The 27303-nt window shown below is 34.8% G+C and overlaps 1 protein-coding gene across 2 annotated transcripts in view; it reads left to right on the top strand.

Moving 5' to 3' along the window:
• EPHA3 (EPH receptor A3) overlaps positions 1–27303 on the top strand; it is a 396391-nt gene that overhangs the window by 276732 nt on the left and 92356 nt on the right. The gene's annotated exons all lie outside the window — the stretch shown is intronic.

A 27303-nucleotide genomic window follows, 5' to 3' on the forward strand; every position in this document is an offset into this window, starting at 1 on the left:
AAGTGTGGAGATTTCCTAACACATGTATATTTAAACCACTCTACAACTGAATCTGGTCAGCAAGTAATTGAAAGTTCTTGGGAAGAAACCTTTTCTTAGTTGCAAGGCAATAGACAGGCAGAAAATCTGCAATCCCCTCACATTTGATGTCTCTATTTAATTTGAGCCCAGAAAAACTCCCTGACTTGAAGCCACTCTTATTGAATGTGTAGAAACAGAAGATGATTAAGCTCTATTAAAACAAGATTTACATATACTAGTACTATTTTGGCCTCAAAAAGCAAAACATTTTTCCAGATTTTATTAAAATTTAAAAGATTGTCATTATTTTATGAATATATCCTGAACCCATTTAATTTAGAAGGATTACAACATCCATTTGTATTTGATTAAGCCCCAAATTTGTTGAAAAGTAATGCTGAGTGAGTCAATAATGGAATTGGCCATACCCCCAAATATGTATTACCTAGTGTTGATATATATATATATATATATATATATATAGATATATATATATATATAGATATATATATATATATGGATATATATGGTCAAGTTCTGTTCGTTTTTATCACAACAAGTTTTGACACGTAAGCACATGTTTATTTGGCTCATGTGTGCCTCTCTATTTTTATCACTTAATATATACATACTGATGTAGCAAATTAACTAAAACAAAGTTGATTCACATTAGTCTTATGTGTGAAGCGATCCATGGCTACTGATAAAGTTCATTTACGCCACTGTAATTTTTACATTTTTCAACAAGGAAGAAATGCTACAGAAGCATGTCTGTCATATCCACTATATTCCCTGGACGTAGCACCCTCCGATTATCACTTGTTTTTGTCCTTACAAAATTTTTTGAAGGGCAAAAAATTCAAAAATGAAGAGGATATCAAACAAGCACTGGTTCAATTTTTCACATCAAAAGATAAAACACTTTTTCAAAAATGGGATATACAAATTGCCCTCATGCTGGCAAGAAATCATTAATAATAATGGCAATTATATTATTTAATAAAACTTATTGATGGTAAGAAAAATTTGTATTTTGTTTTATTCCAAAAACGAACAGAACTTTCCGGTAGACCTTATATATATATTTTTTTAATTTTGACTATTCTTTACTGTTTTTAATTTTTTCTCATAAAATTTATTTCATAAAGTAACTATTTTAAAGAATTAAATATTATATTTGTTTAACTAATTTGTCAGATATTTCTTAAATAGTATTATGCAACCAGCACTGTGTTATTACTGTGCGAAGGATATAATCATAATTAATACATGCTTACTGCCCACAAAGATTTATAATTAATTCAACATTCAGTCAAGTAATTACAGTTTTAATCATCTAAATTGTTCAGAATAAGGAAAACATAGTGATTATTTTCAGTTTGAGAACTGAGGAAGATTTTACTGATGATGTGGGGTCCTAAGCAGACAATAAAAAAGTAAAGAAGAATTTAATAGGTGGAAAAAGGAACAGAGACATTAACGACTGGGAAATGAAGCAGGGAGGCCGGGGGAAGGGGATAATTGTCTCTTTGGGCATACCCATTCATAAGGCAAGGGAAGGCTGAGTGAGGGGTCTGGGCTGGAAAAGGTTGCACTATTCAAGGGAGGTTCAGTTTGACTTATGTGAACATATCCTCATTCACTTATATTTTCAGACATACTTAGTCAAGGATACAGAACTTAAACAAAAGAGCTATAGGCACATGAGAAGATATAGTATCTATAGCTCAGCTTTTACACTGGCTTTTGGAATTTTTATATGGCAACAACCTCACGTGACTATCTGCAGAGCAAGGATACTGCCAATTAAAAAAAAAAATCAACAACAGAATTTGTGCTCCTCAGGTTAGGGGACTACATACAAATATTGAGCCTTTTTATTTCTTGAACCAACTCAGGACAATACTAATAAATAGGAGAGAATGGAAGCCTAAACAGAGTCAGTCTCACAATCTACTCGACACTCCCTGCCTTCTACCTCTCTTTGACATAGAAAGTCCATCTCCCTGCAGAGACTTCCATACAACCTCTTCTCTTATCAAGCACACAGGATAAATTTTTCTTCATTATATATGTAGTATACTTGATTATAAATAGATTGGGATGGGATGGGTGAAAAATCATACAGAATATTGTGTAGAAGAGTGACTTGATGGTGGAACCTTTGATTTAGGGAAATAAATGAAGTCGCAAGGGACACAAGTTAACAAGCTAACAATAATCCAAAAGAGAGATAATCAAGTCTAAACTGAAGCTGAGAAAAAGAGAAATGACCTTTCAGAGATTAAAACCAGGATGTATGAATTGACCAGGTTTGAACTGAAGAACAGAAAGAATTGCAACTCTCTGGAACAAGAAAATAATTTAAACATGTGTGTAATAAAGGACAATGAAGCCATTGGTTAAGATCAGAAACAAAAAAAAAAAAAAGACAATCATGTAATAAGATAATGTGGGGCACTTTAGAATTGATGAGGAACATGTGGGTTGCTCATATGGTCACATAAAGTAAGCAACTGACAAAGTTTGCTTCTTAGGAAAGAAAAATATGAGTTATATATTTTGGAAACATGTGAGTTGAAGAAAAATGAGTAAATATAGAATATGGAATTAAAAAAATATAGGGTCAAAGATATGATCTGGGGAAAAGCAAGAGATACTTACAGAGCATAAGAGAAGTGAGGTTTGGAATTGAAAATCATATTTTAACTAGAAAATAATTGTATCCAAATATCACTTAGGAAATCTTATTCTCTTTTGTTCTTTATCTTAATCTTCCTCCGACATATAAGTATTATGAGGACAGAAAAATTTTGCCCACTTTTGTTCACTGATGTATTGTTGATGTAGTTCCTCATTGCTTAAAATGTAGTGGGTGTTAAATAAACATCTATCAAATGGACATATAGTCAATTATGCCTTGATTCCACCAACACAAACTCTCTCCTATTTCTTATTTATTTATTTTTTTTCTGAAGCTGGAAATGGGGAGGCAGTCAGACAGAATCCCGCATGCGCCCGACCGGGGGGCAATGCTCTGCCCATCTGGGCCGTCGCTCTGTCGTGACCAGAGCCAGTCTAGCGCCTGAGGCAGAGGCCACAGAGCCATCCTCAGCACCCGGGCAAACTTTGCTCCAATGGAGCCTCGGCTGCAGGAGGGGAAGAGAGAGACAGAGAGGAAGGAGAGGGGGAGGGGTGGAGAAGCAGATAGGCGCTTCTCCTGTGTGCCCTGGCCGGGAATCGAACCCGGGACTTTTGCACGCCAGGCCGACGCTCTACCACTGAGCCAACCGGCCAGGGCTTCTCCTATTTCTTGACATCTTTTGTCTTTGCTGATATTTCTAACTTGAGGTTTCCATCAACTCTCCTCTGGACTATTACAGTAACCACTAGTCTGGGGTTGCTCCTTCACCTCATTTGTTTTATTAAGCACCTTAAGTCCAAGTGCTTTACTATGGCTTACAAAGCTCTCCATGACCTGCTCTATGCCTTTCCAGTCTATGCTTTATGAATATATTTCCTTGTAATCGTAAACTACCTAGTGTTTCATGTCATTTAAACCATTTTAGCTATTTCTACTTACAGAAAACTCCACTGTTTCCCTTTTCTGCCTGTTCATTTCTTATCTCTTATAAACTGGTTCATGATTTACTTTCTGCAGGAAGTTTTTCATTTCCAACTAGAGTATGCAAGCTGCCCTTGAGACATCCATAGAAATGTTTGTAGTTCTGTCACTGCTCCTTTCAGATGCTGTCACTCCTCAAAGGCTTGCTCATGTCTCTTCAACTTCGATGAAACCATTGCAGGATCAATCTTATTGAATACAGTTTAGATCACATCACTTACCTGATTTGAAGCTTTAATGGTCCTGTATAATATGCAGAAAAATAAGTCAGACAATTTAGCCTGGAAATTAAAACCCTTCACAAGTAAGCATCACACAAATTTAAAACCATCATCTCCTTTACTCTGTTAAAAAGATGAATCTAACTCTTTTTTGTTCAGCAGAATTTTGCAGATTTGGTGACCTTCAACTAAAATATACTTACTCAATATTTATGTATCCATATATGGATACATATATGTATGTCTTAGTTTACAATTTTTTTTTGTATTTTTCTGAAGTTGTAAATGGGGAGGCAGTCAGACCGACTCCCACATGCGCCCAACCAGAATCCACCCAGCATGCCCACCAGGGGGCAATGCTCTGCCCATCTGGGGCATCGCTCTGCCGCAATCAGAGCCATCCTCAGCGCCCGGGCAAACTCTGCTCCAATGGAGCCTTGGCTGCGGGAGAGGAATAGAGAGACAGAGAGGAAGGAGAAGGGGAAGGGTGGAGAAGCAGATGGGCGCTTCTCCTTTGTGCCCAGGCCGGGAATCGAACCCATGACTCTCACATGCCAGGCCAATGCTCTACCACTGAGCAAATTGGCCAGGGCCTTTCTGCAAGTCTTAGTTTAAATGCTAGCACCTCTGTTATATATTTTTTCTAATTCTTCTCAGTCAGGTGGAATTGTGCTTTTATCTGACCTTCCATGACACTACATTATCAGTCATTAATATTCCTTATGGTGCTTGTCTAATTTACACTAAAATGATATTTTATATGTTTTTAATCTTTCCTACTATACTCTAAGTTTTTTTGAGGACATGATCCAGGCATGCCCCTAATTTTTCTCCTTCATTGTGGCTAGTGTGGTCTTTATCCAAACAAGCAGTTTTGGATGTTTCTTTTTATTTTTAGTGAAAAAAAAATTTGGAAGAGAAGGGTAAACAAAGCATTTAAATACTAGAGATTTTACCTAATTAGATTAGCATACAAAAGCTACTGCAGTTGTTTGTTTTGGTGGATGGTATCATTTGAGACAATTAAGAATAAATTTGGGACATAGGCCAGATTGCCAGTATCTCAGTACCAACCATGTGGCAGGCACTGTGCTAATTGTATTCTATATATCATTTAAGGCAATCTTCATTAAGAAAAAGAGCCTGTAAGTTAGAAACTATTACTTTGTACATTTTTCAACTGGAGCTAAAACAAGGGTATGAAATAACAGACCTAAATTCATACAGTTGTTGCTGAATCATGATTTGAATTCAAATAATCTCACAGTAGTGTCTGTATTCTTAACCAACACTTTCTCTTCTATTGAAGCATACCACTGAGGGAAGAAAAATACAGTTTAGCAAATTACTGACAAGGCTATTGAGAATTAAAGGAATAGTAAAAAGAAATGAAATGAATAACTAATATTAGTTGTAGAAAGAATTAAAAGCCTGACCAGGTAGTGGTGCAGTGGATAAAGCATCAACCTGGAATAGTAAGGACCCAGGTTCGAAACCCCGAGGTTGCTGACTTCAGCGCAGGCTTAAGCTTGAGCACAGGGTACCTGGCTTGAGCATGGGATCATAGACATGACCCCATAGTTGCTGGTTTAAACCCAAAGGTCGCTGGTTTGAAGCCCAAGGTCTCTGGCTTAAGCCTAAGGCCGCTGGCTTGAACAAGGGGATACTAATTTTGCTGGAACCCCCAGTCAAGACACAGATGAGAAAACAATCAATGAACAACTAAGGTGCCACAATGAGAAATTGATGCTTCTCATCTCTCTCTTCCTGTCTGTCTGTCTCTGTTACTCTCTCTCTTGATAAATAAAAAAAGAAAATAAATAAGAAAACTATTCATGTCAACACAAGAAAGAAAGAAAATAAACATGAGTGAATTAGCTGTGGTAGGTTGGCTCAGCAGTAGAGCCCGGCATGTGTAAGTCCTGGGTTTGGCTCCCAGTCAGGGCACACAGAAGAAGTGCCCATCTGCTTCTCCACCGTACCCCTTCTTCCTTCTCTTTCTTGGTCTTTTCCCCTCCCACAGCCATGGCTTGAATGGATTAGAGCAAGTTGGCCCCAGGCACTGAGGATGACTCGATGGCCTCCACTTCAGGCACTAAAAAGAACTCAGTTGCTGAGCAACAGAGTAACCTTCTTTTGGGCAGAGCATCACCCCCTAGTGGGCTTCCCGGGTGGAACCTGGTAGTGGTGATGCAGAAGTCTATCTCTCTACCTACCCACCTCTCACTTATTATTTATATATATAAAAATAATATATATGAATAATAATATATTTATATATTATATATAATATGTTATATATAATATATTTATATTGTATTATATATTATATATTATATAATAATAAATATATATATATATGAATCTACTGGCACACTTAGCCTGAAACAGCTTGTAAAATGAGTAGGATAAGAATTAAGAAATTACTATGCCATAGGGCAAAAAAATTGTGATTTGCTTTCTCAGATTGTTACAACTGTTTCTCGTCTTCTTTATGCACCTAAGCAAAACTTCTGCAACTCACTATTGAGGTTAAAGTAAGAAATTAAAAACACCACCAAGAAATTAAGAAAGCAATTTGGAAATTTTATTGCATCCTTTCTTAAACAGTCTGAAAATAAATATTTCAGGGTAGTCAAGTTTTCTGTCTATACAGTTATGCACAAAATGTTTCAAGGCAGGCAGATTCTCTGCTGATACAGTTACAGTCTTATATTTGCAAACCCTCTTATGTTAGCTGTTCACATATTTGGTTCATGAGATAAGAGGAAGGGTGGGTTGAGATGTTAGTATATCTTGTCAAGGAGACACGTGGCGTCTTCTGAATACTGTCCTCAAGGGTTTTCTCTTGTTCAGTAATCTGTACCTATGTGATCTGACAAAGTCAGAATGTTTAGGGGAAATCTGTTCACAAGTTAAGTTTACTCTAGTTAATGTACCTCTGCTTAGTTTATTATACAAAGTACTGCAATATTAAAGAAAGAAAGAAAATACTGAAATTGATAACTAGCAAAATGTTGACTGGAAATAATTTTTATGCAAATTTTTCATATCCTGGTCAACCCTAATCACATACTTTGAAAAACAAAACAAAACAGTTTTTAATTATTTGACACTTGAAGAATTAAGAGTCTGAGGTGGGCTTTAGAATCAAGTCCATTGTTTCTATGGCCAATTCTCCACAATTCACTTTTAACCTAGGAAAGTTATCTAGAAGGTTTTTTTGTTTTTCTAAATCCTTATGACACATAGAAGTAAGGAAGAAAATGCTACCACAAGTTTTTTTCATAACAATCAATCTGATCGGAAAGGCTCAGATCAAACAGAGACCAACTTTTGCTCACTCAAGGTTTTTAGAATCAGTCAGTCCCGGTGGATTCTGCAGGTAAGAAGACAAAATAGTGTTGCTATTCAAATAGTTTAACAGCCCTGGCCGGTTGGCTCAGCGGTAGAGCGTCGGCCTAGCGTGCGGAGGACCCGGGTTCGATTCCCGGCCAGGGCACACAGGAGAAGCGCCCATTTGCTTCTCCACCCCTCCGCCGCGCTTTCCTCTCTGTCTCTCTCTTCCCCTCCCGCAGCCGAGGCTCCATTGGAGCAAAGATGGCCCGGGCGCTGGGGATGGCTCTGTGGCCTCTGCCCCAGGCGCTAGAATGGCTCTGGTCGCAATATGGCGACCCCCAGGATGGGCAGAGCATCGCCCCCTGGTGGGCAGAGCGTCGCCCCCTGGTGGGCGTGCCGGGTGGATCCCGGTCGGGCGCATGCGGGAGTCTGTCTGACTGTCTCTCCCTGTTTCCAGCTTCAGAAAAATGAAAAAAAAAAAAAAAACCAAAAAAAAAAAAACCAAATAGTTTAACAACCAGTTTTCTGCCCTAATGACTGTTTTAAACCAAAAAAATAGATAAACCAAAAGGTAGTTTATTATTTCATACATTTAATACATTTAATACTTAAATGAGAACAGTAAAAGAGGTACACAAAACTAGATTATATTATAAGAAAGCTTTTTAAAATATTAACAAAAAATTAAATAATACCTGAAAAACAATAAAACTGTTATTTAAGATATTTCTATATTGCTTCTCGATTGGCACCCTTTCTTGCAATGTTTTTCCCTACAGACGGAATGAATATTACTACGGGTACATAGAACACGCTGTTGTGCAGATAAATGTTCAAAAAGAATGAGGAAGGTAAACTTGTGACTTCCACATTGGGTAGCTGTCCAAGCTCCCACCTTAGAGAGAACCCGATGACAAGTGCCATTTTAACAACCAGTTCACCAGACTCAAGAAAAAAATAGGTATCAGTTCTGCTAACCTGGTGCGAACCGACTGAATCCCGCCGAGGTTCTATAAATACTAAGAGAAGACCCTTGACAGCTTAGAGTTTTGTCCTGACCTAGAACTTGAAGAGGACACGGAAACTGATTTGGGCTTCAATGGCCCTGTAGCAGATGGAATTTATTGGCAAATTCTGACAGTCCCTCTGTCACTCTCAAGCATAGGCTCCATCTTCTGTATTTCGAATTTTTTTTTTAAAAAACCAACTCTACAACAGATTTTATTCATAGCTAGCACAGACTTTTTATCTTCTCTAAATGCAAAAAGCTGATTCATTGGCATATGTGCCACTTCAAGGAATGCGCTAACCACTTTGTGAAAGTTGGCACTGCCGAGATGTTGGTTTTGACTGCCAACCTACCAAGAAGAAGAGAAATCACAAAAGAGAAAATTAACATGTGCACAGTTCCAAATTTTGTTCTACAAATGTGTTTTAAATCAAGTGAATCATCCTTTGGCACATCTATTCACTTTATAGTCATTCATTTGAATGACTTATTCTTTATCTCCTAAAGGTTGTGGTTAGCATTATTCTTGATGAATGAGACAGTTACCTTATATCATAAATAAAACAAATAGAATAACTTAACATTTGACTCTCAGAAGAGGTTGTGTTATCTCATTTTGTACTGGCAATATATCTTAAAGGGAAGTATTCAGAAAATCGGCTTAAACCACAACAAGAACCAAGGATGTGCCTGCCTGAAACTGATGCATAAAAGGATATTTTGATTGAAAATGCATCCTGATTAAAAAAATATGTGATCCTCTCAAATATTGTGTCACTCAGCTATTCTCGTCTTTTAGACAGTGTAAAAGTGGTGTCAGTTCTTCTTTTTGGAACTTTCTAATTTGATTAAAAGTCTCTAGCACTAAATAGAATTCCTAACATGGAATGTGTTGGGCAGATAAAATGTATTATGCTCACTTTGTTAAAGATTATGCTGCCCACGAGGAGGCTGTTGCCCAGGTGATATTAATGTGTGTTGGGGTGGGCTAAAGGCAGGCAGAATCCTTGTAGCCTGGGGCTTGGTTTTGGGATTAAGCCTTTCCTACCCTTTTTTGATGTGGGGTGGTACAATCCAATCATGCCTCAAAGAAGTGACTTTGTATTAGAGACTTCCCTATTTTGTATATTGGATTAAGGGTTTGGATTTCTACACTATAAAATGGGGACGGAGCAGGAGCTTGGGCTCTTGGTTCCTGGGATGATATAGCATGAGGGAGCAGAGCAGAGAGCAGCAGAAAGAGGCCATGTGGCCAGGAGAAGCAGCCAAGATGGCGGAGTGCTGAGTGAGATGCCAGTTTGTGCAGAGTTTGTATCTGGGATAAGGAAGGAGATGGGGAACTGAGGAGAATAAGGCTGGTGAGCTAGAAACTTTTGATTCTAGGAAACTCGGATAAGTCAGTGGCTTTGTGAGCACTGAATGTGAGTGGGTTTTGGAGCCCAGTGTGTGTTTTTACTTGCCCACCGGGTGCAAGCTAGGATTAAAGACTATGGCCCACCAGTTTGTGGCTCCGTTGTTTCTTTATCGATTGTCCGAATCCAATGCGAACCTGCATGGGCCAGGAGGCTGCTTTGATGGTGGCCCTGGCGGCTGGCTTTACAGAATGCTTATGTTTATTCTTAAAATCAAACATTTTAAAATTAGTTTCAAGTCTTTCCAAGGGTAAAGACTTACAAAGTTAAGTAACATGCAAATACTCATCTTCTAAAAAATAAATTGCCTTTTCCTTTTTAAAATTTAATTTAATCTTTAATTAAAGAATGCTTTGCTTATTCATAATTTCTTCAAGATCATTTTTAAACTGATATTGATAGATATGATAAGACAATATTTTTTCCTCATTTTATGTAGGGCACCTGAAGACGTGCCTACATATTTCTGCATCTCTTTCTAACGTCAGCCTTACCTCACAAAATGAAACTTTGGGAGTGATAATCGTGAAATGGTCATGCTATTTTAGAAGCTTTTTATAGCAGCAAGTGGAAACTGAGGAAGTAAGAAATAGAAAGGATTTCTATGCAAACCTACCATCTCAATTCTTACCTGACAGGTGTCTCTTGTGGCGACGTCTGCTGGCCACATCTCCCTGCTGTGAGTGAGCCTCTCACAGAGGGAACTTGCTTGGCTAAGCCTCATTTTCTGATTTCTACTGGGCTCTCATTTTTACTCACCAAGTGAATTGACAGGAAATACTTATTCACATATATGATTTACTTCCCTTAAAATCCTAGTCAAGGCTTCTTCTGGTGGGATTCTGTAACATGTTATCCCACCGTAGAACAAAATTTCAATCTGTAAGGTTTTGACAGGTCTAAGATGGAGAAGGTGTCATGACATGGTTTTATTCATTCAGTGTATAAGCATTTAACTTTAAAAGTTAGATCATCATTTAATCTAATTATTGTGATGGAGGTATTTTATATAACACTATATATTATAAACGAGTTTATTAAGGCAATAAAAGAACTTAATAAAAATGAATTTCCAAACTGTAAGCTAAAATGTGTACTAATATATACACTCTACATACACACATACAGCTATGCATTCATATATAAAATGTTTAGTAAAATAATTTTCAATTGCTCGGGAGATGACAACTAAAATCACAAAATAGGACAAAATATACCACATTCAAAAGAGAACTGCAAAGAGTTGGGACCAGATATATCTTGAAGGTTTTTTTAAACAGCTCAGGCTGGGACCCCGTTGTACAAAGACCTGCAGAATCCTCTGAACAAGGGGTCAGTGCGTACAGAGACCAAGTGCCTAGTCCAAAGACTAAGAGCACAGAAGACGGTGGAACTCGACAAATACAATGCAATCGTGACCACCTGAGTATCAACTTTTTCATTTCTCTACTACTGCTCCACAGTGTCCCAACATCAGAAAAGGGAGTGAAGGACCGCAGTGCTACTTTTTTTTTCTTTCACCCAGGAACAGAAACTTGCTGTTTTGTACTGTTGTTCACTAGGCATTACCAACTGAAAGTGAACAGAAAGCTCAGCGCATCACAGAGGCTCTGTTCTTTGTATATCACTTTTAAAAAATGTCATGGTTCTGGTCTGCATTGGGATGTCTGCTTCTTGTTTGAAGGCTCATTGTCATGATACATCTTGGTAGTTCCCTGGGACTTCCAAAAAAAGGGGCAAGGAATAAACACCTCTGCTTCTCTAACCTGAAAATGCCATATTCTAAGCATAGAAAAGTATTTAAAAAAATAGCCACTTTGTTCAGAAGTCATCCCTGCTTAAAAAAGACAAGGAAACAAGGCTTTTTGAACAAAAGTGATGCCACTAACCTCACTATAATACCACACATTATCTTTTCATCCCATTAAAGCAGCTGTAGTCCTATTACTCAAATATTTTATAATATTATCTTTGTTACATCTTACAACTCTCAAGAAGGTATGTGAGGAATTGATGATGTCAGGTTAGGGACACATATGTGTGCATATTAGCTCTTGTGTGAATGTGTGTATTTGTGTAGCTGCTTGTTTACCCTAAACTCAAGTCCAATGGATACTAACACTTCTTAATGACACAGCTGGCTACTAACTAGGGTAGACATAAATTGTTTCAGGGTCTTGAACATCAAAACAGAGTTCAAGTTGGTCTCAACTCTCATCAATATACCAAAGTATCTTCACAGACCCAAGGTGTTTTTGTTTACATGCTTTCAGTAGTGGAGATTGAGATGAGGATTTAAGTGCAGATTTTGTATTGGGAAAATGATACCAAGAAACACAGGGTAGTGGTGTATGAATATGAAACAGGAAAAGGAAGGCACCAATGAAAGGAGAGATATCGGTCAAGTCAACCTGTAGAACACTGGAATTTAATTTCGCTTCTGAACAGTGAGAGCCAGTGTAGAACATCTGCTTCAGAGTTTTCTCACTCAAGAGAAGAGAAAGTTTGGGTAGTCATACATTGACTCCTCCTCAGTTTCGACTGAAGGTTGTTTCAAAAATGAGAAGTATTTGAAGGGGTATTAACATTTAGACCTTCTAGTCTGAAGTCCCTGAACAGAGCTGACCCTGGTGATCAAAGAAAGCCCTCCGTCAAGTACAGTGAGATGCTGGCGGCTTAAAATAGAAAAGTTGCCCTACAATTGTAAATTCCAAATAAATATGTTGGGACACGAACAAAATATGCCCGTGTAGTATCCTGGATGGGTTAAAATACTTCAAATCATTTAATGTTTAGCTGAGATGATAAGTTCCATATGCACTTAGGGGAACATAAGCTCTCAGTAATCTTCAAAGAAATACAACTCTAGTAATGAGACTGGGTTCAGTCTCCACAAAGGCTGGCTCTCTATCTCCCTTTTACGCTGTTTTAACCATTGTACCTTCCACTGTGCCCATCAAGTAATAGACACACAAACTCTTCCAGAGTAAAATCATTTATAATATTTACTTTAATAATTTTTACTAAGGAATTAAAGATCTCTGAAAAGAAACATCTAAATAGATATTTGTGACATTATTATTTGAGGAATAAGAAGAGCTATAAGTCTAATTAGAATTGTTGCTCTGTAAAATGAAATACAAAATTATGCTGACTCAGCTTTACAATTGAATATTTCCTGAATACTTTTTTATTCTAGTAGGATAATAGAAAAAAGAAAGTGTAGGAAATTAAAAGCTAATTATTATTTTTTTCTTTACAAATTTATCATTTTTTCTCTTCTGTGAAATTAAAATTGAAATTATCTCATTATTTATATTTATATAGGGTACTGACGTGTGAATAGAGAAATTCAAATGAAAGAGCTATGTGAAAATGAATGGTCCCTAGTTGGTTGGCTCAGTAGATAGAACATCACCCCGGGTTCAATTCCTGGTCAGGGCACACAGGAGAAGCGACCATTTGCTTCTTTCCCTCACCCTCTCCCTCTTCTCTCTCTCTTTCCCTCCCACAGCCAGTGGCTTGATTCCAGCATCAGTCCTGGGTACTGAGGATAGTTCAGTTGATTGGAGCGTGAATCCTAGTCCAGGTCCATGTGGGAGTCTGTCTCTCCATCTCCCCTCCTCTCACTTAAAAAATAAAAATAAAAAAGAAAGAAAAAGAAAATTAATGGGACACAACTATTTATTATCTGTTTCCTTTTCTGTGAGATCAGAAAAACAATTCTCATATTTAAAGATTGCTTTAAGCATTAAATAAAAGAATATATGACTAATATATAAAATAATAAGTATTGAGATATACATAGGATGTGTGTATATGTACATTGTACAGGTATACATACATATATGTGATAGTAAATATATATGTGCATACATATAAATATGTCTTCCAGTCTGGGATTATAAAAATTAGTACATTCAGGTTTTACATTTCATCAGTTTTTTTTTAATATCAACTATGTGTATATAATTTTTCTTATTTTGAAATTTCATAAGGTTTAAAGAATTTAGGTTCAAATTTCAAAAAATGTTATATTTTTATAATTTTGCATTCATATTTCAATATATAAATATGAGAAAGTCTCTACTACTTATATTTGGATTAAAGATGTTTTGATTTAAGATTTAAAAGTTAGCAGGAAGGCTGACACAGATGTCCGTTTCTGCAGCAGCCACTTTGGGGATAGTTTGTCCTCAATGTTCTTCATTGTTTTCTTAAATGAACATTGGTAGTTAGCAATTTGTAGTCTATGAGAGCCTTTTAATTCTTCTTCAAAAGTGATTTTGAACATGTTATTTTGTTAAATTATACATGTTAACTGAATAAATTCTTTGGTTGCATTTTTTTTCTATAATCACTTGATTGTTTCCTGTAAAACACTGCTGACTTTTCTTGAAATGCGATGGAAAATTTTTTCACAATTAGCCTTCTGTGTTGACAGTTCTTGTAGTCACTTCCTTATTATAAGCTCAAATGCTATGAGTTTCTGCTGTTGTTTTTTAACCATTATACTTGGGTTAAAATTTTTCTTACCTGATTTAATTATCCACCCTTCACTAGAACTAGTGGAGAATTAACCAAGACTGAAGAGTTAAAAATATTTTCTAACCTGTCTCTATACATTTTTTAAAAATTAATGAATGAAGACAACACAAACAATATATTGGTTATGTGTATCTGCCTTTGCATTGGGTGTTTTATATTACACACAAATGTTAATGGTATATTCATTCCAAATATACCCATTTGCAAATTTTATACATGGTTTAGGGCTTAATTGTCTGTTGTTATAGGACTCATATTTCAGGATCCTTTTATAGAATTAAACCAAGCCATTATATCCAAAAAATCAATTTGACAGTCAAGTTAACAAAGAATGAAAGTATAAACTTTAGTCATCAGGGAAATCAATATGTATACATAGATGTATACCTACTCATATGAAAACCAACTGCAAATCCCCTAGAACAGTGGTCCCCAAACCCTAGGCACAGACCAGGACTGGTCCGTGGGCCATTTGGTACCGGTCCGCAGAGAAAGAATAAATAACTTACATTATTTTCGTTTTATTTATATTTAAGTCTGAACAATGTTTTATTTTTAAAAAAATGACTAGATTTCCTCTGTTACATCCGTCTTAGACTCACTCTTGATGCTTGTCTCGGTCACGTGAAACATTTATCCGTCCCACCGTAAAGGCCGGTCCGTGAAAATATTTTCTGACATTAAATCAGTCCGTGGCCCAAAAAAGGTTGGGGACCACTGCCCTAGAACATTACAGGGGTAGGAAAACCCAGTTATTTTTGGAGAATGCACCGCCGGACTTCTCAAACCTCAAGTTTGCCTTTCCATTAGCATTTTTCCCTAGTTTTTTTTTTTAAAGCTAGGTGCATTTTGAAGAAAATTTAACTTGAAAAGCATGTTTCTGAAGCTAAACCACAGACTGTGCAATGTAGATAATAATTATCTTTGGCTTATTGGTTTTTAGTTCCCCCAAAAACCTGAAAGATCATGCCAGTAATATTTTATAAAGTAATATTACCTATAATTATATATAATAATTTATCATAGTTTTTTTTCAATAAACAAGACTAAAAATAGAAAAAGAAATATGGAACACAGAAAAATGAAACATAAAACAGTGTTCAAATTTATTCAGAGCCATACAATTAATTTAACTACCTCTTAATACTGGCAAATATTAATACTACTATATATATATAAAACTTTATTGAGGTATATTTTGTATCCTATAAAATAGTTTTTAGTAACTCTCCTGAGTGATACAACTATCACCATAATTCAGTTTTAGGATACCTTATACTGTATTCCTAATTAGTAATGATTATGAAACTATCAGCACATTTTTAATTCAGGTTTTAATATAAATATAAATTTATATTGAACAATATATTTAATTTACTTTTCTATAAATGAAACTCAACACAAAGTGACTTAAGCTTAGTTCACAAGCTTGAGAATGAATATTTAGAATTTTCCACACCTTAGATGAAATGAAGTGTCTTCCTATAAAATCTGTCCAGGAGTAATTACTTGTGTAGACTGAAGACGATTTTCTGTCAGCTCTTAGAAATGCAGAAAGCTAAGTACACACAATGAAATGCAAGTCAAACTCTTAAAAGAAACAAGTACTACTATATTTGTATTCACCTAATTTTCTTTTTGGACTTGACATATGCAATTAAAAAAATAATTTAAGGCAACTTTTTTCTAATATACTAAAGTTTTTGTGGTGCATGTAAACATTAATTTTCTTCAGTTCTCAAAACTCTAATGTTTATTATATGACATTTACATAATTGCAAATAGATGATAGATAGATAGATAGATAGATAGATAGATAGATAGATAGATAGATAGATAGATCTATTTTTCTTACTTGGGTGGACTTCAGAACTATAATTGCTCCAAAATTCATGGCTAGCTGAAAAGGTATTTTACAAAGTTATTTAGATAAATTAATTTTGTGCCACCACTGAAAGGTCATGCCATCGGCATCACAAAAATTAAACAGCAGGTAATCTTCCTCTGCAATTTCCCTTTTCTTTTCTACATATATTTTTAAGAATCTCTATTTGTCAGGAACAAAGTGGTTTTTATTGCAGCTAAATGTTTACATTTTTTAAGAAATATGGGGTGGAGGAAGAGGGGATTTTGGGGGGAGAAAAAGAAGTTGGGAAATATATTGGTAAGAGCAAGCATGAACAAGGCAAATTTTACAGCCAGGATAGAAATTCTGCAGGCATGATTGCTTTTGGAAACTGTAAGTCTCTGCTGGTGTGCATTTTGTTTGCAGAAGTACGCAAACACATCCATATTAGCATGTTTCCACCTCATTCTTCAGACAGCTAGACTAAAAAATAATTAATAAACACAACTTCTTTTTCATTATACAAGTGGTTAAATTAAATTCAAATTAGATAATGGGTTTGGGGTGTATACTTTGCGGAGTAGTGTGCATATAAGGATTCATGTAATTGTCAAATAAATTTAACTTTTTTCTTATCTTACTTAAAATTTTTTCAGGTGGTATCTTTTGCATTTTGGGTTTGTTGTTTGTTTGTTTTTTTGTCCTAAAAGAGTAGATTTATTTTCTCAGTACCATATGATTTCACTCATATGTGTAATCTAATGAACAAAATAAATTAACAAGCAACATAGAGACAGACTCATAGATAAGTTATATCTTTTAAATTAATTCTAAAAAGACTGTGTGTTCTTTAAGAATACATATGTGTTATAAGTAATTTTTTATCATCAAGGCAATATGGAAATAAGTCTGCTCAGAAAGATAATTTCATGGTAATCAAAAGACTGTACATTTTATATAGTGACCCACTTAAATGTTCTCTTTTTTGGAATACTCCCTTTTCTCATTTTTTCCCCAAACCAATGAATATTTCTACATGTAAGTAAATCGGATAGCTCTGAGCTAATTAAGAAAATTTGATTTCCAAATGTTTGACTAGACTCTGCAGATTTCCTGTTCTGGGAGTTTGGGGTTTATACCTCCCTCAGGAAAGTATCAACCTACACGATTTTTAAAGAGGACCTCCCTCCCTGCTTCACCTACTCTGTTGCACTTAGGATAGAATTGCTAGACATATACAAGCCACATGGGTCAGGCATGTACGAGCTATGTCCTAAGCAAAATTTTCCAAAATTTTTGTTTCCACACATAAGATCAATAATATTTAGATGCATTTTATATATATATATATATATATATATATATATATATTTATTATTATTATTATTTTTTGCTGTGGCATATATTTATCAAGAGAAATGCACTATAAAATTCATGATTTGTAGAACAAAGATGAGTTAATTGCTCACTCATACAGGTGATGCTTATAAAGACAATTATTCCTTCAGGAGTAAATTAATTTCTCACTCACCTAAGAATGTTTATAAGTGAGAGTGAAGTTACCATGAGGCAACACTTGAATTATACAGATGCATGCATACAGGCGATGAGTATGTATGTATGTTTGTAGGTGTGCTTCTAATTTTAGTACCTCTATTAAAGTTATTTGTTACTTGTAACACAGACCCCAAACTCATCCTACCAAAATAGAGTATATATGTGATACTTTGTAAAACTCTGCACTGACACAACTATGATATTATTTTTTCCATCACATATTTTTTCTTGTAAAAAATAAAAGGATCCAGCAAAAACTGAACAAAATTGTTCTCCTTGGGCCTCAACAGTACTAAGTAGAAAGAGGTCCAAATAAGGGTGTTAGCCTATCAGTTAGTGTTTTGTATGTAAATAATGATGTAATTTGAGTAAAACCATGGGGTTAATGAACAGACACAAGAACCCAACAACTGGTCAACCTGTATATGTGGAGGTATCTATATATTAAATACCATAATAGGTGAAAAGTATGTTTTATCAAAACTGCTAGAGGCTGAACATGTTGTTGGTTTCTGGGTTTGAGGAGAGTGAGACAAAAATAAAAGTCCATAAAAATTGGGTGCATGCCAGATATTTTCTTAGGTAGCTCATTAGCTCTATCAAGAAGGGGATTTTTAGTTGTTTGGAAAACCTTTATATGGTACTCTATAGCTGTGATTATTGTAAAATGTAGGTTTTATTATTATTCATGTCTGCTGAGGCTCACCGATTAGATTATTTCTATGGAGGAGGTAGTTTATTACTCTCTGCTTTCCTGAGAAGGAGGAATGCCATACCCTGGAGGACCACAAGGAGAAGCACCCGGGTCAGTCAGGAGAGAGAAGGAGCAGAAGGGAAAACGGGCAAGAACCTTTACTGTGGTTTGGGGGGAAGGCAAGGCAAGATCAGGTAAGTAGACTGAGGATTGGCCAGTTGAAATAATTTGAGTAGACTCTAAGGTACAGGGACTAGCTTTCGTTGTCAGGTACTTGCCTTGGAATGATTAGGGCAGAGGAATATCACCTACTGTTGTGTAAGACTCAGATAGAGAAGGCACTGGATGGATTTTTTTGCACGTGGAAAGAACACTCCCAGCCAGTCTTTGCTATTTTGAAAAATTTTCTAGTCTTGGGAGAGGCAGTCTATCTTCAGTCAGCCAAGCTCCAGATGCCAGAGCATGAAGAATATAGAAAATAAGAATAAATCATTAACACACTGACATACTGAGTTCTGAGTAAAAAAACTATATATATATATATATATAATTTATATATATATATATATATATACACCTCTTTTTTACTTGAGGTAACTTTATATGTAGTGAATTATATTAATTAATTAATTGTAAATTCAATAACCTTTGACTAACATATCTACAGCATTCAAAATACAGAAAAATATAGAGTATTTTTTTTACCAGAGTTCCTTTTCAATCTATAAAGTTTGCTAATAAGAAGATTACTTGCTAAAGACTAGAATATATTTTGTCTAGTTTCTAAATACAACAACATGATATAAGATTTCCTCCTTCTTTCTGTCCTTTTTGAGCATATGATTCAATCTTAGAGTGAAACCTTTTCAGACTAGTTTTCTTATCATTATCTGTCAAGTGAAATCTGGGTTGATATCAGTCCTCTTCTGTGCTCATATAAGTTGCATCTCTCTACTCCTGCAGCTAATTAGATGGCAGCAAGCCCTTTGTCAGAATCTTCACAGAGAATGACACTAAGATTTAGAGTTCATTCCATCCGGCCAGTGCTGGAAAGTGGCAGCTCTACCCCTGAATGATTCAGATCTGACCTGTTATCTTGGCAACCCTTTAAAATCAACAAAGTGTTTCCCCAATTTTCCCAGTATCCACCTGGCACTCTACCACGAGGCTGTACAAAATAATACTGAAAGTAAAATGTAATTGAAAATATAAATCAAACCAACCAACAAACAAAAACTCACAAGGTGGTAAGTCTACTTCTACTCTTAAATAGGCTCTGCATTCCTGTGGGCTTGACCTTGGACCATCACCCTGTTCTCACCACCACATTTCCAATAGGTACATTGATAAACTGCCTCTTTCAGTCTTTGGAGCCATCTATGCTAACGTATATTATCTATATTAAAAATTTGTATAAAATATTATCTGATTTTACCCAGGATTTCATAGTTAGTTATTTAAATTTTAATTATCAACTACTGAATTAAGACAACAAACAAGAGATGTTGTTGAAAATAAGCATACTGGTTGGGAATGCGGGGTAATAAAATCCCATCAAAACAGATTTTTTGCAATATAACAACGAGAGAACTTTCCCAAGAAGAACTTTGAAAATAATATTTATATATGCTAAAATTCACAAAGTTAAGTTGCATTTTTTGGAAATTTTGAGATATTAAGAAGATTTAAGGTGTAAGGAACTTCTTCTCTAACAACTCTAGTTCTCTGAGAGGGTAGACTACCAAGTGAATTGTTTATACTAGCTCTGGAAAACATTTTTCTAAAGTTAGGCTCAGGCAAATACTTAAAGTATGAAATGCATATTTTCAGAAATAAAGAAAATAGTATTGAATATTTTAAAATAAGGTCATAGCTGGTTTCACTCAGTGGATAGGTATCTGCTGGTATGTGGAAGTCCTGGGTTTGGTCCCCGGTCAGGGCACACATAAGAAATAGCCATCTGCTTCTCTTCCCCTTCCTCTCCCATTCCTCCCTCTTCTCATCTCACAGCCAGTGGCTCGATTGGTATGAACATCAGCCTCAGATGGAGGCTGTTGTTTCGAGCATTGTTGATAGCTCTGTTGATTCGAGCATTGGCTCCAGATGGGGGTTACTGGGTAGATCTCGGTTGGGATGCGTGCAGGAGTGGGTCTCTCTATCTCCCCTCCTCTCACTTAAAAAATATAAAAGGATTATTCTTTAAATAAGTCTAAGTAATACATAGCTAAATGAATATGTGAACATTTTGAGTAGTTAAATTTGACTGTCTTATATTAAGAATAAAAGACAAACAGACCCTCCATCAGCATCGTGTCATCTGTGTAAAGAAAAAGCATTAGGCTAAAACACACACACACACACACACACACACACACACAAATACATAGATGATAACCAGCTATCGTTCTCATTGCCTTGTAGATCAATGCACAGCAACCCTGGACTCTGAAAATACTGCCATATTGAGAGCACTAATGGTCCAACAAAGGACTTAACTAAAGAGAGAAAAACATTGTAGAATGGCTCAACAAATTCAAGGAATATTATTTTTTTCTAAAATGTACTAATGTTGTGGATATAACTTCTCAAGGGTTCTCAATATTTTATGATAGGTTTGCTAGTACACTGCATTTTTCAAAGATAGTTAAGAAAAAAACCTTTATTTTTTCTCATTTTTATTACTTCCTATCTACATGATTTTTTTTATTTTAGAGATTAATTAACTCTTAGTGAGCAAAAGTTTTAAAAATAGGTATTTGTTGATATTAGTCTCTTTCACATTGAAGCATTATATTTAGAAAGCTATGATAATTATGCCTATTGATTTTTAAAGACATATCACATATATAAAATAATAGAAAATATATATTGGTCTGTAGAAATATACACCTGGTTCTGGATTGAACACTTGAAGTCTGGTCATCTGAAACACCAAATTATGCTTACAAACTTGAAATCTTCAGCAATCTGCCTCTTACTCTTTTGAGAGAAGAGAAGTGCATATGTGATAAAGCCTCCTTAAGAATCTCAATAGTATGAGGTCCCATAAGCTACCAGGTGGTTGGATATATCCACACAGTGGGAGAGTGATACACACCAACTTCATAGGGTTGGAAGCTCCCTGCCTCTGGGACCTCCCAGAGTTTGACATATATATCACAACATTTGACTGTGCATCTGTATTCTTTATCATATCTTTTATTAAACTGGTAAGTGAAAGTGAGTGTTTCTCTGAGTTCTGTGATATGCTTTAGCTTAGCATATTAATCAAACCTGAGATAGAGGTCATGGCCACCTACTATTTGTAACCAAATTGGCCAGAAACTGTGATTAATCTGGGGACCTGCTATTTGAGTTGTATCTGAAGTAAGCTGTAGTCTCATGGGACTGAACCCTTATCCTGATAGTATCAGAAATAAGTGAAACTGTAGGACACCCAGCTGGTGTCACAGAATTGCTTGGGGTGGGGAAAAAACATGCATATGGTGACCAGAAGTGCAGAAATGTGAGTGTAGCAGTAATGTGAAAGTAAATGAGAAACACAGGAGGAAATAACTATTTTTTTAACTATAACTAATTTGAAGATTGTTTTGATTTTTTGAAGATATTGGATAATATTAAAAGAAGGATATATGAGAAAACAATGAACAACTCAGGTGACACAACGAAAAATTGATGCTTCCTATTTCTCTCCCTTTCTGTCTGTCCCTTTCTGTCTCTCTTTCTGACTCTCTCTCTTTCTCTGTCAAAAAATACTAATAAAAGAAAAAAGAAAAGGAGAGCATTAATATTAAAATTTAGAAAAATGTGAAAAGCAATTGAACATGTGAAAAACAAAATCTCATCTTGATGAATCTATACAATAAACATTTGTGAAATGAAGTCTTTCATCATTACTGTTTTATTTTCTTTTATTGCTTCATGCTGGGTGAAAAGGAGATTAAAACTGTTACTGCATTCTCCACTTTTTAAAATTATCAAGGGGTCTTCAAAAGTCAATAATTGAAGTTTTAGAGTTTTCTATAAAATCAGAATTGAAAAACCTACATCAAAATTTTATTTTCAATGTGTGTATCTTAGAATGTTTTTCTCTTAGAATTATTGATGTGGTTGAGAAAATTACTTTTTACTTTAGAAAATAAATGATGTAATTTTTATTAAAAATAGTCTCTAAACAGGATTTGCATTATGGTTGGAGTTTTATTATTTTAACATCAGAAAGTAAAACAGAATTTTTTAGAGGAAATAGCCAGAAAATACACTGTATATTTAATTACAAAGGCAACCAAACTGCATGACAAGGTATATATAAGGTTGACACTATGCTAGTTACCAGAGACTCTTGGGGGCTTATCATCTAGTAGGAAGACATACTGGTAAGCCGCTAATATCAGTGCACACAATGCATGAAGCTAAATAAGAATAAAATAGACAACGATATCATACATCAAAATAGAGGAAGGAGCTCATTAACTGTGTTCTAAGGGGCTCAGAAATACCTTTATGGGGGGATTATATTCGCAACAGATTTCTAAGAATAATGAATAGACAAGATTTTTCAAGTGGAAAGGAATAAATTGGGTATCCTACATAGGAACACAGCAAGCACGTTGCAGAAAGATGACCGAAGGAGCTGTCTTTACAAGGTACTTTTGAAAGGACAGCAAAAACTGACACAGCTGGTATGTATTTTTCAGTGTTATGACAAGCCTTAACTAATACTATAATAAATTTAAAATTATGTATTCTAGTGTAATTCCGAATTTCTCAAACCCGTGCCCTCAAAAATTTTCTGATATCAACGTTTTAAAAATATTGATTCTGATATCTTTCCTTTAAAGCATATTTTTTAGTTAACAAGTTTAGGAAAATTGATTTGAAATGATATTTGGAAGGAAGGGGGCTTCATGTTTTATTTGCTTTATAAAACAATAATTCATCAAAATGTTTAGAAAGTTGAAGTTCTGGAAAATCTGAGATGAAAAGTACAGCACACAATGCATATGAAAATTGTCAAGGATTTGAACTAAGGCTGGGCTGAACAACTAGAAAGAAAATTCATAGCTTTCCGACATTGGAGCTGATTGGCATGCAAGTTTTTTTGGTGAGGAAGAATATTATATAAAGAAGTCCAATTCAGAAATTCAAACTGGGTAAACTAGACATGGTGAATTGGGACCCAAAGAAGAAATTCTGGAGAATGACAGGTTGAGGAAATCAGAGTAAGGGGGGGTGCAATTGAGAACATTAAGCTATGAATGATTGTGCTAATTTAAATGCAAGAGCGTTTCTGGATTTAATAGAAGTATTCATTTCTGGAAAAACCTGAGGAAAAAAACATTCTTAAGTGGACATTGGAATGAGTAGTACAAAAATAAAATATTAGTGATTAATGTTTTTAAAAGCAGGTCTGATTCAAAGAAAAAGTCTTTCAAACATTTACTGCATGATATTTTCCCATGGAGATAATTTTTTAAATCTTTGACTCACTTAGAAAAGAATACTGTGCTCTTTTTGTTATTACTTTAACTTGTCCAACCACAGACATACCTCAGAGGTTCATTAGAAATTCCCAAACTCAGAAAGAGGAAAGTCCCAATAAAAACAAATGAACTAAACCAGATCCTTTATGAGTTGAATTTTGAAGTTTTGACTTCCTTATTCTAAGGATGGGTCATATTTGAGTTGCAGAATAATGGTAAATGTAGCTTAAAATCAGCCTAGATAAACAGCGAAGATAAAAATAACAAATCGCTTCCATGTCTGTCAGTAGATTTGACATGCAAGACCAAGTGTGGTACGAATACAACTTGTGAACTACACAGGCCCCATCTCTAATTTGATCACTTTACACAGAAACTATTTTTTTAGCCTAACTTTTTTTTTTTTTTTGCTTCCTATTGTAATTTGTTTTTCTATTATTTCATTAGATATAGTTAATGCCTCAGGTAACATTTAAAATGAGAGAAAACCTTGTATTTTCTCTATAAATAAATGACTGGTGTTCATTATTAACTATTGAGGTTTATACATTTCGGTATACATGACTTTTGGACTACTCATTGCGTGATTCTGATTCATGAGGCTGCCACATCAGCGATCTGGAACTAGGGAAGAAAACAGTGAGTAATTCAACCTGTGGTCTTAGGAAGTTATGTCTCCTTAGAACAGAAATTAAAAAGCATTTTGATATGTTTTTTTTGAAACCCATATTACTAGGTAACATGGTTGAAATATCTGTCTAGTCCTAAGTCATGACCAAAGAAAAATTCTAAAGAAAAATAAATTGAAAGAGCCGTGAGCATGTCCACAGTGACACCACAAGTTAATTCTTTTAATACTGGGAGAGTTCAGAATTCTTCAGTTTAGTTTAGAAAAACTTCATGAAGGATGATGATTAACTGTGTGATTCATAAACCTCCTTATGAATCTTCACTAATTCCCGCCTAATCTTCACTATTTGTTTCTTGTATCTGTATTTTCTTTAAAGAAATATTTTCATTAAAATATAATACATTTAATTTTACCAAGTACATCATGTTTCCTTTCAGTATTTTCCAAAGACACATATATCTGATTATGTCCAGAATAGCAAAAGCTAACAATCAAATATTTGTTCTCTATTAAATACCAGTCAATAAAAAAATGTATATTACTCACCAATGCATTAAAGAGGACCATTAACTTACAAAAAAAATTACCTTTCTACTATTTTAACTTTTCTTGTTATTGATTTCTTCATTTTTTTCTGCAAAACTGCCCACTTACTAAAACTGCACAAATGTCTGAGCCATAAAACCCTATTGTGTCATCAACTTCTTCTTCTTAATAAGAGAATCGTTCATATTATCTAAGGTACATAAAAGAGACACCAGATTAAAACTCTTAGTCCTGGGATATTGGGATGTTCACCAGTAATTGCTATTTTAATTTATACACCAGCATTTTGCCATAGAAAACTCCTCCTATATAAAGTTTCACTGTAGTTCTGAACATTTCTCTATTCTTAAGGTAGATTTATTCTTTATTCAATATAACTGTTAACCACTATTCTTTCAAATCACAAATTTGAAAAACAGAGCAATGAGGATAAAATAAATCACAATTATTTCATGATGTACTGTACAGGAAGGTAGATTTAAAGAATATATTCTTTATTTAGAGATATATATCTATAAATTTTGGAAATGAGCACATTGACAAATCACTCTTTGATACCTAAAAATTTCTTAAAGTAACATAATTCATGTCACTACTCCTCAGTAATAATGTAAGTTGTATTAAGCACACGAGGAAGCATGGATAAATTGTACTTCAAGACATGAATTAAAAGGTGTTCTAGAAAAATTTTAGGAGAAGGTGGATGCATTGGAGTGCCCATAAAATGTGTCTCTTTCTGCAGTGTCCTATTATATTTTAATATTATTTATTAAGGTAAAAAGAAAAACAATTTCTGTTAATTATTTATTAATATTAAAATATTGATGAGCATTACCCAAATGTAACGGGATTCCAGCTGGTGCACTGGGGTGAAACCGCTGAAATGCAGCCAACAAGAGGGGCATATATTAAAAGAGCAGAACGAATGACTTAATAGGGGCCTAAAAGCAGCAATCAGAAAAGGTTCATTTAACTTAGAGATGACACAAGCTTCGAGCAATTGCCTCTACTTAAGTAAGTGTGGAATTACAAAAGGCTATTTATTACAGTCCAACAGGGCTCTGCAGCTCATTCAAAGACCTTTGAAGAATTTCAACAGTTATAAAAAGTCTTGCTCAGTGCAGTGAAATTTGGCTAAATCCCCAAAAGAGCCTGCAAAGCTTTCATGAAAAAGTGAATACAATCCTTGCCACAATTGTTCTTTGAAATGAATTACTTTCTCTTTAAGGAAAGATGCTTTACCTGGTCATTTTCAAAGCTTCTTTGAAAATGTATTTTAAGTGTTAGGGAAAATAAACCAGTTTCAAAGGTGATATGGAATGAACATAGGGGTCTCCATGGGTTTACCAGGAAACCTCCAATATTCAGCTTCTTTGAAATGTTCTGTAATCACACCTTGATTACACAATAGTGGGCTCTTTTCAGCAGGACAATTAATGAAAATTCTCCTTTTTTTTGTATTAAAAGTAGTTTGGTTCCAAGGGAATTGAAGCAGAAATTTTTTTTCTACTAACAATGGAATAATGAATGAATATTTTTCTAAGCATTAGGCTAAATAAAAATAAAATAAATCTCAATAATTTAATGAATCTGTTATTTACAAGTTAGTGATATGTTTATAATTATTATGTCCATAAAATTTTAACTAAATATAACCACGAATAATTATCTTTTCCTTAAAATCAATTTCAGAGCAGCAAACCACCACAGGGTGAGGGATGGGGTTGTTGTGAGGCCATTTTTGGTATAACACAATAATATTGAATAAAAGAAGAGCAAATATGAATGGTAAGGTAAGTTTCATGAAAGAATATTAATTGTTAATGAGAGTAAATGGTAAATAAGAATGTGAATTTCCATTTCCATCAGGAAAGCAAAACCTACGTTTTCACTTGGCAAAAGTCTAGGTAACCATTCCAAGGCCAATCAATCAAAGTAATGATACTTTAAGTATAAAGAATTCATAATAAGATTTTATAAATAATAAGAAGTAGAAGAATAGGAAATTCATTGCAATAGATTCTTCATTTAATCTTACATTTTCCAATCAAATGTCACAAGGCAAGCTCAAGGAAACTGTTTTAAAGTGAGGAATAAAAATTAAAAGAACGTTTTAAATGAGAGGTTGGAGATACAGAGTTGGCATGTGATAATCACAGATACATCAAATCAACAAAAACTGTTAGCTGCTGTGGGACATAAAAATACATGTGCTCTAAGAGTCTTTGATATGAGAAAAATCGATAAGAAAATAGGTTCCTTAGCAATGAAAACAATGCAACAGTTGATATTCCTAAAATTTCCTGATTTTTGTTTTTTTCCCCGTGTTTGTCATTTATTTTGCTGCATTCCATTAAGACAGAATGCCACG

This window comes from Saccopteryx leptura, chromosome 8, assembly GCF_036850995.1.
Source record: "Saccopteryx leptura isolate mSacLep1 chromosome 8, mSacLep1_pri_phased_curated, whole genome shotgun sequence".
Taxonomy (NCBI): Eukaryota; Metazoa; Chordata; class Mammalia; order Chiroptera; family Emballonuridae; genus Saccopteryx; species Saccopteryx leptura.